We start from the raw sequence: 14,065 nt of genomic DNA on the forward strand, positions 1-14,065 counted from the left end.
TAGCCAAATAAACTAGAAAGAAAGTGAATCTATTATTTCCCAATAACATAGGAGGAAACTGCAACAAAAATACTTTTGAGGAAAAAAATATATATTGAGTTTCAATTTTTTTATAGATCATGTCCCATTTCATCTTGCCTGTACAAATATCCGAAGGATTATATGGTGTTTTTTAAAAAATACATTTCTTTATGCTTAAGATTCATCATTTTCTAATAGGCAATCAAAGAGTCTGACACTCCACCAGTAAAGCTGCCCAATCAGGCAGCTGTGAGGCTTAGCAACACACATACAAATGCCAACCCATGAAGTTGACCAGACTGCTCAAGAGCCTAAAAGTGATTCAGCAAATCTGCACATAAAAATTAATCTTAAAAAGTAATCAAAATGGGAAAATACATATATACAAGGATATGCAGTGAATATTTTCTTAAATAACAACAAAGTTAGAAACTTCCTTAATGTCAGAAAATAAGGGATTGTTATATAAAGTATGGAGCAATTAAAAAATTGAATACAGTGCAGCCATTACAAATAATGATGCAGAGATAAACCTATTAATGTAGAAAGAATTTTTTATTACTAAGTGAACAAAGTAAGTTCCACTTGCTTAGGATAGTCATACTTTTGTTATATGTGTGTGTTTATAGACACATTCACACAGAACACAACAGAAAAATGTATACAAAATTAATATAACCTTATGTACAAGGTAGAAAGATAGTGGTTTTTGTCCATTCAGGCTGCTCTACCAAAGTACTAGAGACTAGGTGTCTAATAAACACAGGAATTTATTTTGGAAGCCCAAGATCAGGGTTCTGGAAGGGTCAGATTCTTGGTGAGGGTCCTCTTCTAAGTTGCATCCTGCCATCTTCTTGCTGTGTCCTCACATGGTGGAAGGAGAGAGAGAAAGCACCCTGGATTCTGTTTTATACGAACACTAATTCCATTCTTGAGGGCCCCACCCTCATGACCTAATTACCTCCCAAAGTCTCCACTTTCTTAATACCATCACATTAGGGGTTAGGATTTCAACATATAAATTTACCGGGGGATAGGGAGGGGAGCTAGCACACAAATATTTAGTCCAGAACATTCTGCCCCTCACCCTCAAAAATTCAGGTCCTTCTTGCACGCAAAATATATTTATCCCATCCCAGCAACCCCAAAAGTGTTCTAGCATCAACTCTAAAGTCTAAAGTCCAATTTCCCACCCAAATCTCATCTAAATCAGATATGGGTGAGACTCAATGTATGATTTATCTTGAGGCAAAATTCCTCTCCAGCTGTGAGCTTGTGAAATCAAACAAGTTTTGTGCTTCCAAAATGCAGTAGTGGGACAAGCATAGGCTAGACGTTTCCATTCCAAAAGAGAGAAATAGGAAAGAAGGAAGGGGTGATGGGTTCCAAGCAAGTCCAAACCTAGCAAGGCAAATTGCACAAGATTTTAAAGCTTAAACTAATCCTCTTTGGTGCCATATTCTGCCGTCCAACCCCTCTGGGGAAGAAGTTCTGCCTATCAGACAGATTGGGGTGACAACATTAGGAGACACACCGCCCACATCCTGGCTCTTTGCAGCAACCCCATCCATGCCATTACTATCTGTCAGGGCAGGGGTCACACTTCAAGGACTCTGCAACTCTGCCCCCACAGTTCAGCTGGGTGTTGGTGCTACCCTTTGAAATTGAGGTGGAAGCAGCCCTGCCCTCTGGCATAGGCATTACTTTTCCTTTTGCTATTCTGTATTTTCTAATTTTTCATCAATGCATAAAAATTTCTCTTGTAATGAAAATGTTAATATTTAAGACACATTAGAAATAACAAAAGAATAGCTAGTTTCCTCAGAAACGTTGTAAGAACGAATTCCTTTCATCAGTGAATGAAAAGTAAATGAATTCTTATCAGGAAAAACTTTTTCTTTTATTACTTCCCCTGAAAAGCAGAAAGCTTTGGAAAACATTGATATGTCTGATGAGGATCGCTGACCACTTTCTGTCTTGTTCAGCCATTTATTAAATAGCCCACTTGATCCATTCAACCACTGATCCGACAGCAGTGGAGAGGTCACGTTGAGGCTGAAGGCTGTGTGGCTGTGTTGTCTTCCAGGGCACCCTCATCAGTGGGGCAGAACTGTGTTGGACAAGCTTGTATCGAGTTGGCACATTTCAGGGAATGCTTCTCAGTGTGAAAAATCTCAAAGTTTGCTTTGTTATGATACCCAAAAGTAATACAACCCTGGGAAAACTTCTGTTTACTATAATTTATCCCAAACTACAAGAGATGCAGACAGCTAATTGACTGATTTATAACAAGAAATCCAGCCAAGCAGAGCAGAATGCTGCAGTTATTAGAACAGTACATGCTTCCCCTTAGACACATTATATAACATGGCAAGTGACAGGGTCAGACAAGAGTTTCAGAAAGCAAATTCTGACAGCTATGCAGGATAAATTAGAGGGGTGTCCATATGTCCCAGTTTGCCTGGGTCCTTGTTGATGCCTGCTTTCTAAATGTAATGTTTAATAATATCCTGTTTCACTCTCAAAAGTGTCCTGGTTTAGTTAGCAAATTATATGTCATCCTAATTGGAGAAGACAGTAGTAGGAGCTGGGAAATGAGTTGTTAGAAGACCATTGAAAAATCCACTAAAGAAACAATGATAGCCTCAACCTATGCTGCAGAAGTGAAAATAGAAAGAAAGAGATGAATTTGTGTGAAGCAAAATCTAGGTGGTAGAACCTCAGTGATTGCTCTTTGTGGAGGAATGCCCCTCTGACCAAGTTCAGAACCACTGGTGGGGGATCAGCTTGCATCAAAAAAACTAGTCAATGTGGGGATTCCAACGCCCAGAGCATCCTGTGGGATCAACTGAGGTCTTTGCTGTGACTGTATTTCAACTCAACTTCTCCACAGACCCGTCCTGCTTCCTTCACTCCTAAGAGATGTTAACTCCAAGAGCAATCCCCATTTAACCTTCTGCACATACATCTCTCTCTTAGAGTCTACTTCCTGGGGAACCTGACCTACAACAACTGCCATCATGTTAGAACAAAAATAGGACATAATTTGGTCCCTTTTCATTATGAAAAGGAATTATGATAGGTGTTTAAAAGAGTACCTCGTGAAAGGAAATGTTCAGAAAATGTCAAGAACAATATATAATAATGTGTACATCATTTCCAGTGCTAGATTTGGCATCTGACTGCCAACTAGATGAATCTGAGCAAGATAAACAATACAAAAGTAGAGGTGGCCACATTTATTTTCTCCTCTAATTCTGAAAGAAAATCATAGCATGAGCTCCATCAAAATGATCCAAAGTGAACAACACTTATGGACAGTAACTCCCAGTAAGTAGATTTCTATTTGAGTACGAAAAGACTCAAAATGCTATATCCCACTGCCTCATCTTTGCAGTTTCAGGATAGGGTTTCAAATGCCACTGTCAGAAATACAAAGAGATGAGAATTGGTTTTACTTCAGTCATTCAAAAATGAATGCGCTGCTGTAAATGCCTGATAAAAACTGCTCCACAAACTTAAAATGGAATTATAATCACATCACTTTTACTTATCCAATTAGTCTCTGGAGCTCCACCCTCATTATCATCACCACTAACCACCTGACCCCTACCTTCTTTGCTCAGAGAAGAAAAACTCAGGGATACCCTCCTCCCCTTGAATTGAAACAAGTCTAGCTAACCTGCCTACTCCACCAAGGTGAAATGGGGACTCCAAGGAGTCCATGATGCTTTTGCTTCTCTCTCCCATGGGATCACTGATAGAAACAGATCTGAAATCATCCTGACAGAGGCTATCATGCAAATAAAGGATGAACTATGTCAAAGCCTCATTCAATTCATTAATGAGTAAGCTGGTTAGAAGGTCATCTGAGAAATGTGGGATGCTTGGGATTTGACATTTTTAATGTTAGAATAAGGCACTAGGTTGGATGCAAAACTGGTAATGTCAGGGGTCCCCAACACTGGCCCCCCAACCTGGACCGCAGATGTATACTGATCCATGGCCTATTAGCCACCAGGCTGCACAGCAGGAGGTGAACAGTGAATGAGCCAGCATTACCACCTGAGCTCCACCTCCTGAGATCAGCGGCAGCATTAGATTCTCATAGGAGCATGAACCCTATTGTGAACTGCACATACAAGGGATCTAGATCTCATGCTCCTCATGAGAATCTAACAAATGCCTGATGGACTGAGGTGGCACAGTTTTACCCCAAAAACATTCCTCCTTCCCTTATCCATGGAAAAATTGTCTTCCATGAAACCAGTCTCTGGTGCCAAAAAGGTCTGGGATGGCTGCCCTACAGGGTATTAACACATAACGTCTAGGGTTACCTTTTCTACAAAACAAACCCATTTGAATCTGTACCAAACAAAATATATACCAATTAAAGTAAAATTTCACAGAATTTGGGCCTTAACTGATAGAGATTTGCAAATTAAAACAAAGGTCTACTCCCCTATATAATTAAGGAATCTTGGGTGGCCCTCCTAAGCAATGCTCCAACATAACATTGAAAGACCATGCTTCCCTCTCTGTCATACATCCAAGTTTCAGATAATTGTCAATAGGTGTGTGGCTGACCCAGAGCCCTGCACAAACCACACAGATACACAGGGATGAAAATCCAGCCCCTTAGGGCTGAGCTCAGTCCAGAGAACTCCATACTCAGGACCCCAAATTCTTACAGCTCTTCTTTTCCTCTTTACATTCCCATCCCCATTCAGAGAACCAGCACACCCAAGGAACACTGTGTCAGGATTAGTTCTAACATCACATCTCATAAACTTGGAACCTTTGCCTTTTGATCCTCCCAAAAATTAATCCAAGGAAGCGAGTCACTTTTCTTTTCAACTTGAAAGATCAGGCTACTCCATTTCCCTGGATAATAGAGCTATATGTGCTACATTAACTCCTGGAGAAGCTTCCTATCAGTCGGGATTAGTCACCTCTTATCTTCTTGCATGTGGGGTGGAGTGTGGCTGCCATTAGTGATTCCAAAATGATTTTCCTGGCTCCCCTCCCACTAGAAAGAAAAGGTGATAAACTAATCTCTTGAGGCATATGCTGCCCTCTGATTCTTCAATAGCATATAAGGACCAAGAAAGAGAAATGCAAAGCCAGAGGAGAAAGGACTCCTGGGCCAGCAAGACTTAACTTGTAACTGAAGTGATCAATACACACGAGAATCCTCCTGAACTCATCAAACCTCCCTAATGCTACTATGATGTGTCTGAAACCCTAGCGTGTTCATTTCTGAATGAACACAACATACATGTGTTGAGTTTAATGTTTCTAGAGGTCAATTATGTTTTTTCAAAATATTTAAATTAAATGATTTAATTACTCAGTAAACTGATGAAATATGAATGTTAAAACAGTTGTTTCTATTGAATTTAAAGTTTTGGAAAACTAAAAATATTGATTGGGCTAAAAGTAAACTGCTATCAAATTAAGTGCAAATAAGAAAAGCCTGAAGTGAGAGGGAAATCACAAAAATCTGGGAAAACTGTGCCCTCAGATTACTTTATAAGTCACCTTAAATGATTGTAATGCACACATCCCTGGAAGTCATAAAGATTACATAACAGGTATAATTCATGAAATCCAAACTAAGAATCAATGAAAATGTGATATGGTGATTCTATATCAAAAGATTAGTGGATGAATTTACATTGAAACCTATTAATTTTTAAAAATGTAAGTATGTATGCATCATTTTAAACCATTTTTAGTTTAGCCAATTCTGTTGTTTAATCCACCATCTTCTGCTTTTAATTTCTGCAGAGTAGAGGGGATAGAATGGGCCAGGAGTAGAGGATCTTCAGTCACCTATGGAAATAGACAAGGAAGAGCATCAGAGGACACCATGAGCAGTGCTAGTCTGAGCAATGTCCAGGGGAAAACATTTTATCATGGCTCAAAGACGTATCTGATGGGTCCTATGACCAAGGGTACCCTCACTTAGGAAATGGATGCAACAGTCCGTTAAGCTTGATGCCACTTCATTTTGAAATCAAAAAACTAATCTTCCAGATTCTGATTTCACAACTGCAAGTGAACTGCTTATGTAGGCCTACAAGGAAAGAATACCGTGGGCATGCTAACATAAATATTCTCCTCAGTGAGGATTGCAATTCCCATTGTGGATTAATAAATTGTATGTTAAACCCATGTAAGCTTTGCCACACTCACACTGTGTCAACATCACTGAGCCAAGTCTGGTACACTGAGACCTCAGTTTTTGAACCTGAAATACTGTGAGCCAGTCTCTAGGACACTAGTGAATTTATCAAGGTAAATGTCATAGTGTGAATACCCATATGGGCAACCTGCTAGTCCTCTTATTTTGACCTGCCAAGTATAACTGTGCCCTTTCCATTTAGAAACATCTACATTAGTCTTTCTCTCTCTGTACCCCCTCTCTCTCTGTCTCTATCTCTCTCTCTCGCTCCCACACACACACACACTCTGCAAATACTTTCATCTGAACACATCTTTCTTCCTCAACCCAGATCACACTTACTTTTGCCATTCCTAGGGTTTATTTCACACTGAGCTTTGTGTAGCACTCATAGCGACACTGATACAATTCCCCTGCTCCCCTACAAAATCATGAGCTACTCACAGGCACATCTAGGTTTCATACATCTTTCCCATCCCTCATTCCATTGAGCACCATACCCTGAACATGAAGATTTGAATGCAGTGAAGTCGGTCCTAGAAATAGTTTATGTTTTTCTCCTCTATGCTTATAATCCCATGAATAATGGAAATTAGGAGAAAAGGAATATGAAATATATATTCATATATCTAGTTTATAAACCTGGAGATTCTGGTATTCTTATTCCACATCCTAAAGACAAACGTGTTCTTTAAGACTATGATTTTCTGTTTATTTTCCTCCCAATAACACCAGAATAGCTTATTTTCTTGTTTGGAAAACAAAAGGTTTGATTTTCCAACAATCTCCAATATCATTTTGCTTAAATTGTGTCAGCATAATTTTCTCTGGCTAATAATAGCACTTAACTTAGCAAAGACAAAATTACTCACACCCAACACGGTGCCCTTAAGGTAGACTTTTGCTTATTTGTACTTGGAAGAAACGGTCCAAAAGGACACTAGCCCTTTAAAATCTGTGGCTATTAAAGAGTCCCCTATTGCAAGAGAACAGTGGATCTTAGGTCACTTTTACGGGCCTAGCACTTCAGCTATTTATTGTAATGCAATTACCATACCAACTCAACCATTACAAGATGCCAAGTCTGCTTCTTATTAGAATTTTAAAATAGCAGAGAACTTTGGAAAACCTGAATCTTTTCAGGAATGCAAAATTTCACAGGAAGCAATAATGTCTTCATTCTCCCCTCACCCATCTTGCTGCTGTTTCCAGGTTGCAAGTCAATTATTTTGGCAAGAAAACTCAGCAGGAAACAATTCAACCTTCTAAGAACACCACTAGAATTATGTTATCAGCAGATTTCTTTCCCAGGACACCATCTTTGGTTTGCACACACTACATACAATAAGCAGGTATTTTCCAGAATCTTCCTTATGCTCAAACCACAAACTGGATTGAAGTCTACACCCTGTCCCATCCAGTAAATCTTCATGGGGATATATTGCAATGTCAACAGCCAAAACTGTTTTGGTCCATCTAAGCGACCAAACCAGCCACAGAGAAAGGAAACCCACTAACTAGATGCAAGTTAACACTGAAGGGACTTAGACTGCAAATAAAATGTTGGGAGGTATGTACATTTGGCAGCTGATGGTATAACTCAAGAAGAAATAAACAAAGACCATAAAAATTTTTCTCTGGTCTATTTTCCCGTTTTTATCTATTCCTTCAAGGTATACATTGTATTTTGAGTTTTTAACATTTGTTGACATGCATATGCTTAAATTTAGAAAGCTAACTGAATTTCTTAACATGTAATTCTCATTTATAGATGCTATTTGGTGGGAGTTTGGGGATTATAAGTGTCTCCCTAAGGAAATGGCTCATTCCAGGGCTGAGTCACAGAAAGAACAGGATAAGCATGGGGCATCTTTTCCTTGTGCCAGAAAGTAAGAAAATAGTCAATGAATGATGGGAACATGTCATGAAGGGGCTACCACCATTTAAACTGTAGAAAAATTGAGCATCAAATGAAGAATGAAAGTGTCAAATGACAACTCATTAAATAAAATAGAAATCTATGATTACATAACATTAATGAACCTTGCTTTACAATAAAATGTCAACTAAAAAATGTAGAAAAAGTGCTGAAAATGGAGAGTCATAATTTGGCAGCCATCATAGAAGCAAAAGGATATTGGCATAATCTTGGAATACCTCCCATAAAATTATAACTAAGCACAAAAGAAAGACTGGTGGAGAAACTTGACAGATGCCAGCATAACCAGGTGACCAAGATTCACGTCATTAGTGGCGGGATGTGTAAAGAGAGTGCCCCCTGGGGTGATACCCTGAGAAGGGCAATATTTCTGTCATGTTCCTACAAGAAAGCATGACGTAAGCATGGTGGCAAGAAAACATCAGGCAGTTGAGAGTCACCCTATGAAATGAAAGGGCTTCATACTTTAAAACCATCAAGAACATGGAAAACAGAAACCCCAAGGAACTTTTTCAGACTGGAAGAGGCCTGAAAATTAAATGTCCCTTATGGGCCCAGATGGGAGCCTAGACCATAGAAGAAAAGAAGATGGAGGAGAGGAGAGAGGAGAGGAGAGGAGAGAGAGAAGACAAGAGGAGGGGAGGGGAAGCGAGGGGGAAGGGGAGGGGAAGGGAGGGAGGAGGGGGAGGGGAGGGGAGGGAACGGGGGAAGAGGAGAGAGAGGAGCGGGGAGAAGGAGGAGAGACAGAGAGCAAGAGAGGAGAGCGCAGCTGGTGACGGGACATGGTGAGACAAAGCAACCCAGTGACAACAGAGAAAATGCAATCAATGTAATCAGTTTGGGGACGTCCTGATATTGGAAATATAAGAGTTCCTTTGTAAAACTTCTACAAGGTTTCTGTGGGAGTTTGAAATTATTTCAAAATAAATTATTCTTAGAGAGAAAGTACTTTTGCTTCGTGACACGCTGAATCACTCCCAAGTATTATTTGCAAGTAATACATATGATGACAGGAAAGAGGAGCAAACCACCCGTGGAACATCTCCCAGCCCCTAATCCAACATGCACTCTATTGCAATTTTATGGTTTTCCTTAGTATACAGGTCGTGGTTTTATTAGCAGTTAACCCCCTCAAACAGGTTGAGTACTAAAGGTTCCATACCAAGGAAGGATTAGCTGAAACCAGTTAGTAAGCTCAATGACCCTGTGGAATTTTTAGCTCTAAAAATATCACTGCAACAGCATCCCTTGGTTGGAACGAAATAGGCCCAATCTATAATGGTAAGCAGACCTACTTCACACTCTTTCGGTTATTTACTCCCTGCAAGCCCTTTCAGAGATTTCTAGCTGCAGCTGGTCTGATACATTAAATGCAAATTGGTAGCAGGGCCAGGACTAAAGTGAGTGCTCAGCGGTGCAAAATTTAAGAAAACAATAGGCTCTTAGGGTACCCTAAACGACCTCACTTCAATCCTGTTCCGCAGACTCCCAGAAGATTCTCATGCATTCAGGTATCGGGCCTCGGCATCCTTGCCGTCAAAATTACCCAGATGATTCCTTAATAATCAGCCAGAGTTTGGGTCTATTTGTGCCAGACAGTGGTTCTCAAGTGCAGTCATAAGAACCAGCAGCATAGCAACACCTAAGAGCATAGTTAGACTTGCAAATTCTCCAGCCCTATCCTAGACCCTGCTGAATTCCAAAACCCTGGAGAGTGGGAACCAGACAATCTGTGTTTAGCAAAGCCCTTCAGGTGAACTCGATGCACATTAAAGTCTAAGAACCGCACGAGCTGGCCTAGATTCTAGCATTAAAAAATGCTGAATGGCACAGACGGGTTTAGATCAAGGTAAGTTGTGGTACACATAGGGTAGAAGGAAAATGGAAGTCTTTTGATAAAGAAGTGAGATAACCTTCAATAAAAAGGGATGAACAGAGCTTCTCTGGAAGTTAGTTATTTTCAGTGGAGATCTTCTGAAAAAGCTGAGTAGTATTAAATTCAATGCCAAATTAGCTTTCTCATTGATGATAAAATTTCAAAGGTAAACTGGTCAGTCATATTCAACACATAGTTCCCCTGAAGAGGAGCAAATTAATTACTTACCCCTTTTTGTCGCATAGATAGAATTGTCCTGCCAAAGACTTACAAGCTACTAGCAGGTCAGCCAAGTCTAGATTACAGATGAAAATGGGTCACCCACCAGGTGTTATCGATTGCCTTTAATGACTCTTACAAAACTGGAAATCTTCTTCAATAGACTACACACCTGTCCGTTGGGAATGGGCTCATCCACCAGGTGTTATCGATTCCTTTAATGACTCTTACAAACTGGAATCTTCTTCAATAGGACTAACCCGTCAGTGGAATGATACATAGCTGTGGGGAATTATCTAATTAACTTTGCTGCGATGGTTACATAGGAATGCATTTATCAGATAGCCCTCGTGTATCACATCAATTGGCTCAACCCTACCTGTTCTTCCAGCCACTGCTACATTGACTAGTCCTATATGCTTCAGTCAGCTCTGCACAGGTATAACCGGAGAACACCTTGAGTCAGCAGTCTGGAAATGTAGGGAATTTGCTACCATGAACTACCTTTGGCCAAAGAAATACGGAACACAAATTCAGTTCACCTCTGGCCCCAAGCCACCACTATAGGCTCATCATTTTATATTCATATGAAAACCTATTAAGCCGCACACAAATACGTTCAGAAAGCAAAAAAGCCCCAATCAGAAGTATGGGAAGATCCGGGTTTTATGGAGTCTGCAGTTTATATAATTTGGAGAGTAGCAGCTTTTTAAAAACAAATGCAAAACTAAACAAATGTTTGTTTAATATGACAAAATGTCACAACAAGTTACTGGCACTTTGGAGATCCAAGTGCCTTTCCCATGAGACCCTCTGGACAATTAGTCAGAAACGCTTACATTGAAGCTTCCTGGGGGAGCCTGACTTTCCCTCTCCCACTCTACAGCTCCCAGCAATCACAAGGGTCTACGCAAGAGAAGAGCTGGGAAGCTCAAGCTTCATTAGCTTTATGGTCACTCTGCCTCTGCTTTGAAGACAATCCCAGCTGCAGCATCACGTATTATAATGCAGAAGAAAGGCGTTATCTGCAGGTGGAAGGTATCCAAGCAAGGAAGGGCTGGAGACATTTCTGTGCAGGAGCAAGACAGGTCTCACATAGCACAGCAGACCAAAGCCTGGGGATCTGTCACGGGTCTTCTATTACTAGGTGCTCTGGGAAATGTGCCTCCACCTTCACAGATGAGCAGTGATAGAAAGCGGCTCCTTTTGCCTTGGCCCTCAGCAGAAACATTACGGTTTCCGAGGCAGGACATTTTTTCACGGTGCAGAACTACCTTATGCAAGCCAGGACATTTGCACCTCTGGACCCACTCACTCGTTGTAACCGGAAAAGCCCTTCACATTCCAAATGCCCAAAATGCCCAAGGTGGGTCAGTACCATCCAAAGTTTAGTACACCTACTAAGAAGCTAAGTGTTCAAACAGCAAAAGCATAATGACCTTTGGAGTCAGCCTTAGATGTGGATTCAATGTGATTTTCAGAGACTAAGCACCGCTGGAGTTCAGAAAAGCCTTTCCACTACTGCTTATTGATGGCTGTAACATAGTACAAAGTTCTTTTACCCCACTGTTAGAAGTCAGGCCAAAATATAAATACGACTGAGAAATGTAACACGTTGACTTTACTTCTGTCATCTTCAAGTATAATCTCAGTGACTCACAAAATTTAATGTGCGTAAGAACTAACTAGGAGCTTGTTAAGAAATGCAGATTCCTAGGTCTCACTCCCAGAGGTCAGTAGCTTCGGAATGAAACCTAGGAATTGACATTTTCATAACAGTTCCAGGTTGTTCTGATGAAAGTTATTCCAGACCATATTTCAAGAACCATTACTTTGATGTTTTAATATAAATTAGTTTCAATAATAATTGTCAATAATTCTCATTTATTGAACACATATGCCCTCATAAAAGAGGTGCATGTTATGGCCACCAATTTGGAGCTGAAATTGAAATTTAGATATGTCTGACTCTAAAGCACTGTAAACAATTATATTGCCTCAAATATTTTATTAATTTTGTGGGGGAGTGGCAAAAGGAAAGAAATTTGCAGGTATAAGGGCAGAGAGGGACCTAAGAGAAGAGAAATAAAATAAAAACTGCCAGAAACAAATTTGGCTGACCTTAAACTCTTCTTAAAACCAACTTTATTTACTTCAAACTGTGACAAAATAAACAGGAGCTATGAGTAGAGAAGATGTGTGTTTATTTTTTGTTTGTTTTTTGAGACAGAGTCTCACTCGGTCGCCCAGGCTGTAGTGCAGTGGCGCGATGTCGTCTCACTGCAAGCTCCGCCCTCCAGGTTCGCACCATTTCCTGCCTCAGTCTAGCAGAGAAGATTTTATGACCTTTTTTGTTGAGCATAAATGCAACTTCAGGGCAACATTGGGTTGTTATAATTAGTTTCTTTGGATAGTTCAAGTAATTAAACACCCTGGAGAGGGTCAATGGGATTTCAGGAAGAAGTGACGCATAATATAGTAAGTCCACTGCATGGTTTCAGACAGTTTTTTGTTGCAGTTTTTTCCAACTGGGGAGTGGGGAAGAACGAAAACTGTCAGATTATGTCACAAGCAGAAAATCAATCATAATTTGCTCTTACATTGTTTAGGTCTCTTCTGAGGCATTAAAGCACTGTCCCTGCGTTATTTTATAGCAGGATTAGAGTAATTCTATGCATCTTAAAAATTGACCTCATCCATTGCCTTATAACAATTGAGGGGAAAATACAATCCTTTCCTATTTGTAGACTTGGTTTGTATTAAAATGATTGCTAATATTTATTGAGCACTTATTATGTGCCAACCGTTCTGCCTAACAATTTACACATAATGCCTCCTTTAATCCTAATAACACCCAATGATTACTTTTTTCTAGACAGAGTCTTGCTCTGTTGCCCAGGCTGGAGAGCAGTGACGTGATTATCATGGCTCACTGCAGCCTCTATCTCCCCAGGCTCAGGTGATTCTCACACCTCAGCCTCCTGAGTAGCTGGGACTACAGGTGCACACGATTGTGCCCGGCTTATTATTATTATTTTTGTAATGACAGGGGTTTCGCCATGTTACCCAGGCTGGTCTGGAACTGCTGGGCTCAAGCGATCTACCTGCCTCACCCTCCGAAAGTGCTGTGATTACCGGCGTGAGCCACTGCTTCTGGCATAGGCTTCCATTTTATAGAAGAGAAAACCAAGGCTCAAAGGAGTAATTTGCCTAAAGCTACACAGCTACCCACGGAAGTAAATCTAAAATCCCAACCTGGTTCTGTCCTACTCCAGAACCTGGTGGGGGCAGCTACTGCACAAGATCTCCCACCTAGTGGACCCTCTGGAAACAGCAATGGGAGCTGATGGGCTAGAAGCCTGCAACATGGTATGGAGGTTGCAAATGCAGGTGTAGAATAGAACCTTGGGATCTGAGCCAAATATTCATCCTCCTAAAATTCTCTGTGCCTCAAGAGATGTCCTGATGTGCAAGCTCACAAAAGAGGAGACCAGTGAGTTTTATGCTTTGTCCCATAACCATCTGCCACCAAGTGGTGAATAAGCAGGTTTCTATCTCTATACTGCAGGCCTATCTTCATTAGGACTCTTGGTTGCAGGAGACAAAATCCCATCTTGATGTAGCTTAGGCAGAACAAAAGGAATTTATTAAAAGAGCACTGATCTTTCTCACATCACCAAACTGCAGCACAGGTGCAGAAATAACTGGGCCTTGGGAATTGTGAAAGCCAGAGAAATAGATGCCATTACAATGCATGCTCCCACTCTCTTTCTTTCTTTCTCTCTCTCTCTCTCTCTCTCTCTCTCTCTCTCTCTCTCTCTCT

The sequence above is a fragment of the Rhinopithecus bieti genome, unplaced genomic scaffold (assembly GCF_001698545.2).
Source record: "Rhinopithecus bieti isolate Rb0 unplaced genomic scaffold, ASM169854v2 scaffold_26871, whole genome shotgun sequence".
Classification (NCBI taxonomy): Eukaryota; Metazoa; Chordata; class Mammalia; order Primates; family Cercopithecidae; genus Rhinopithecus; species Rhinopithecus bieti.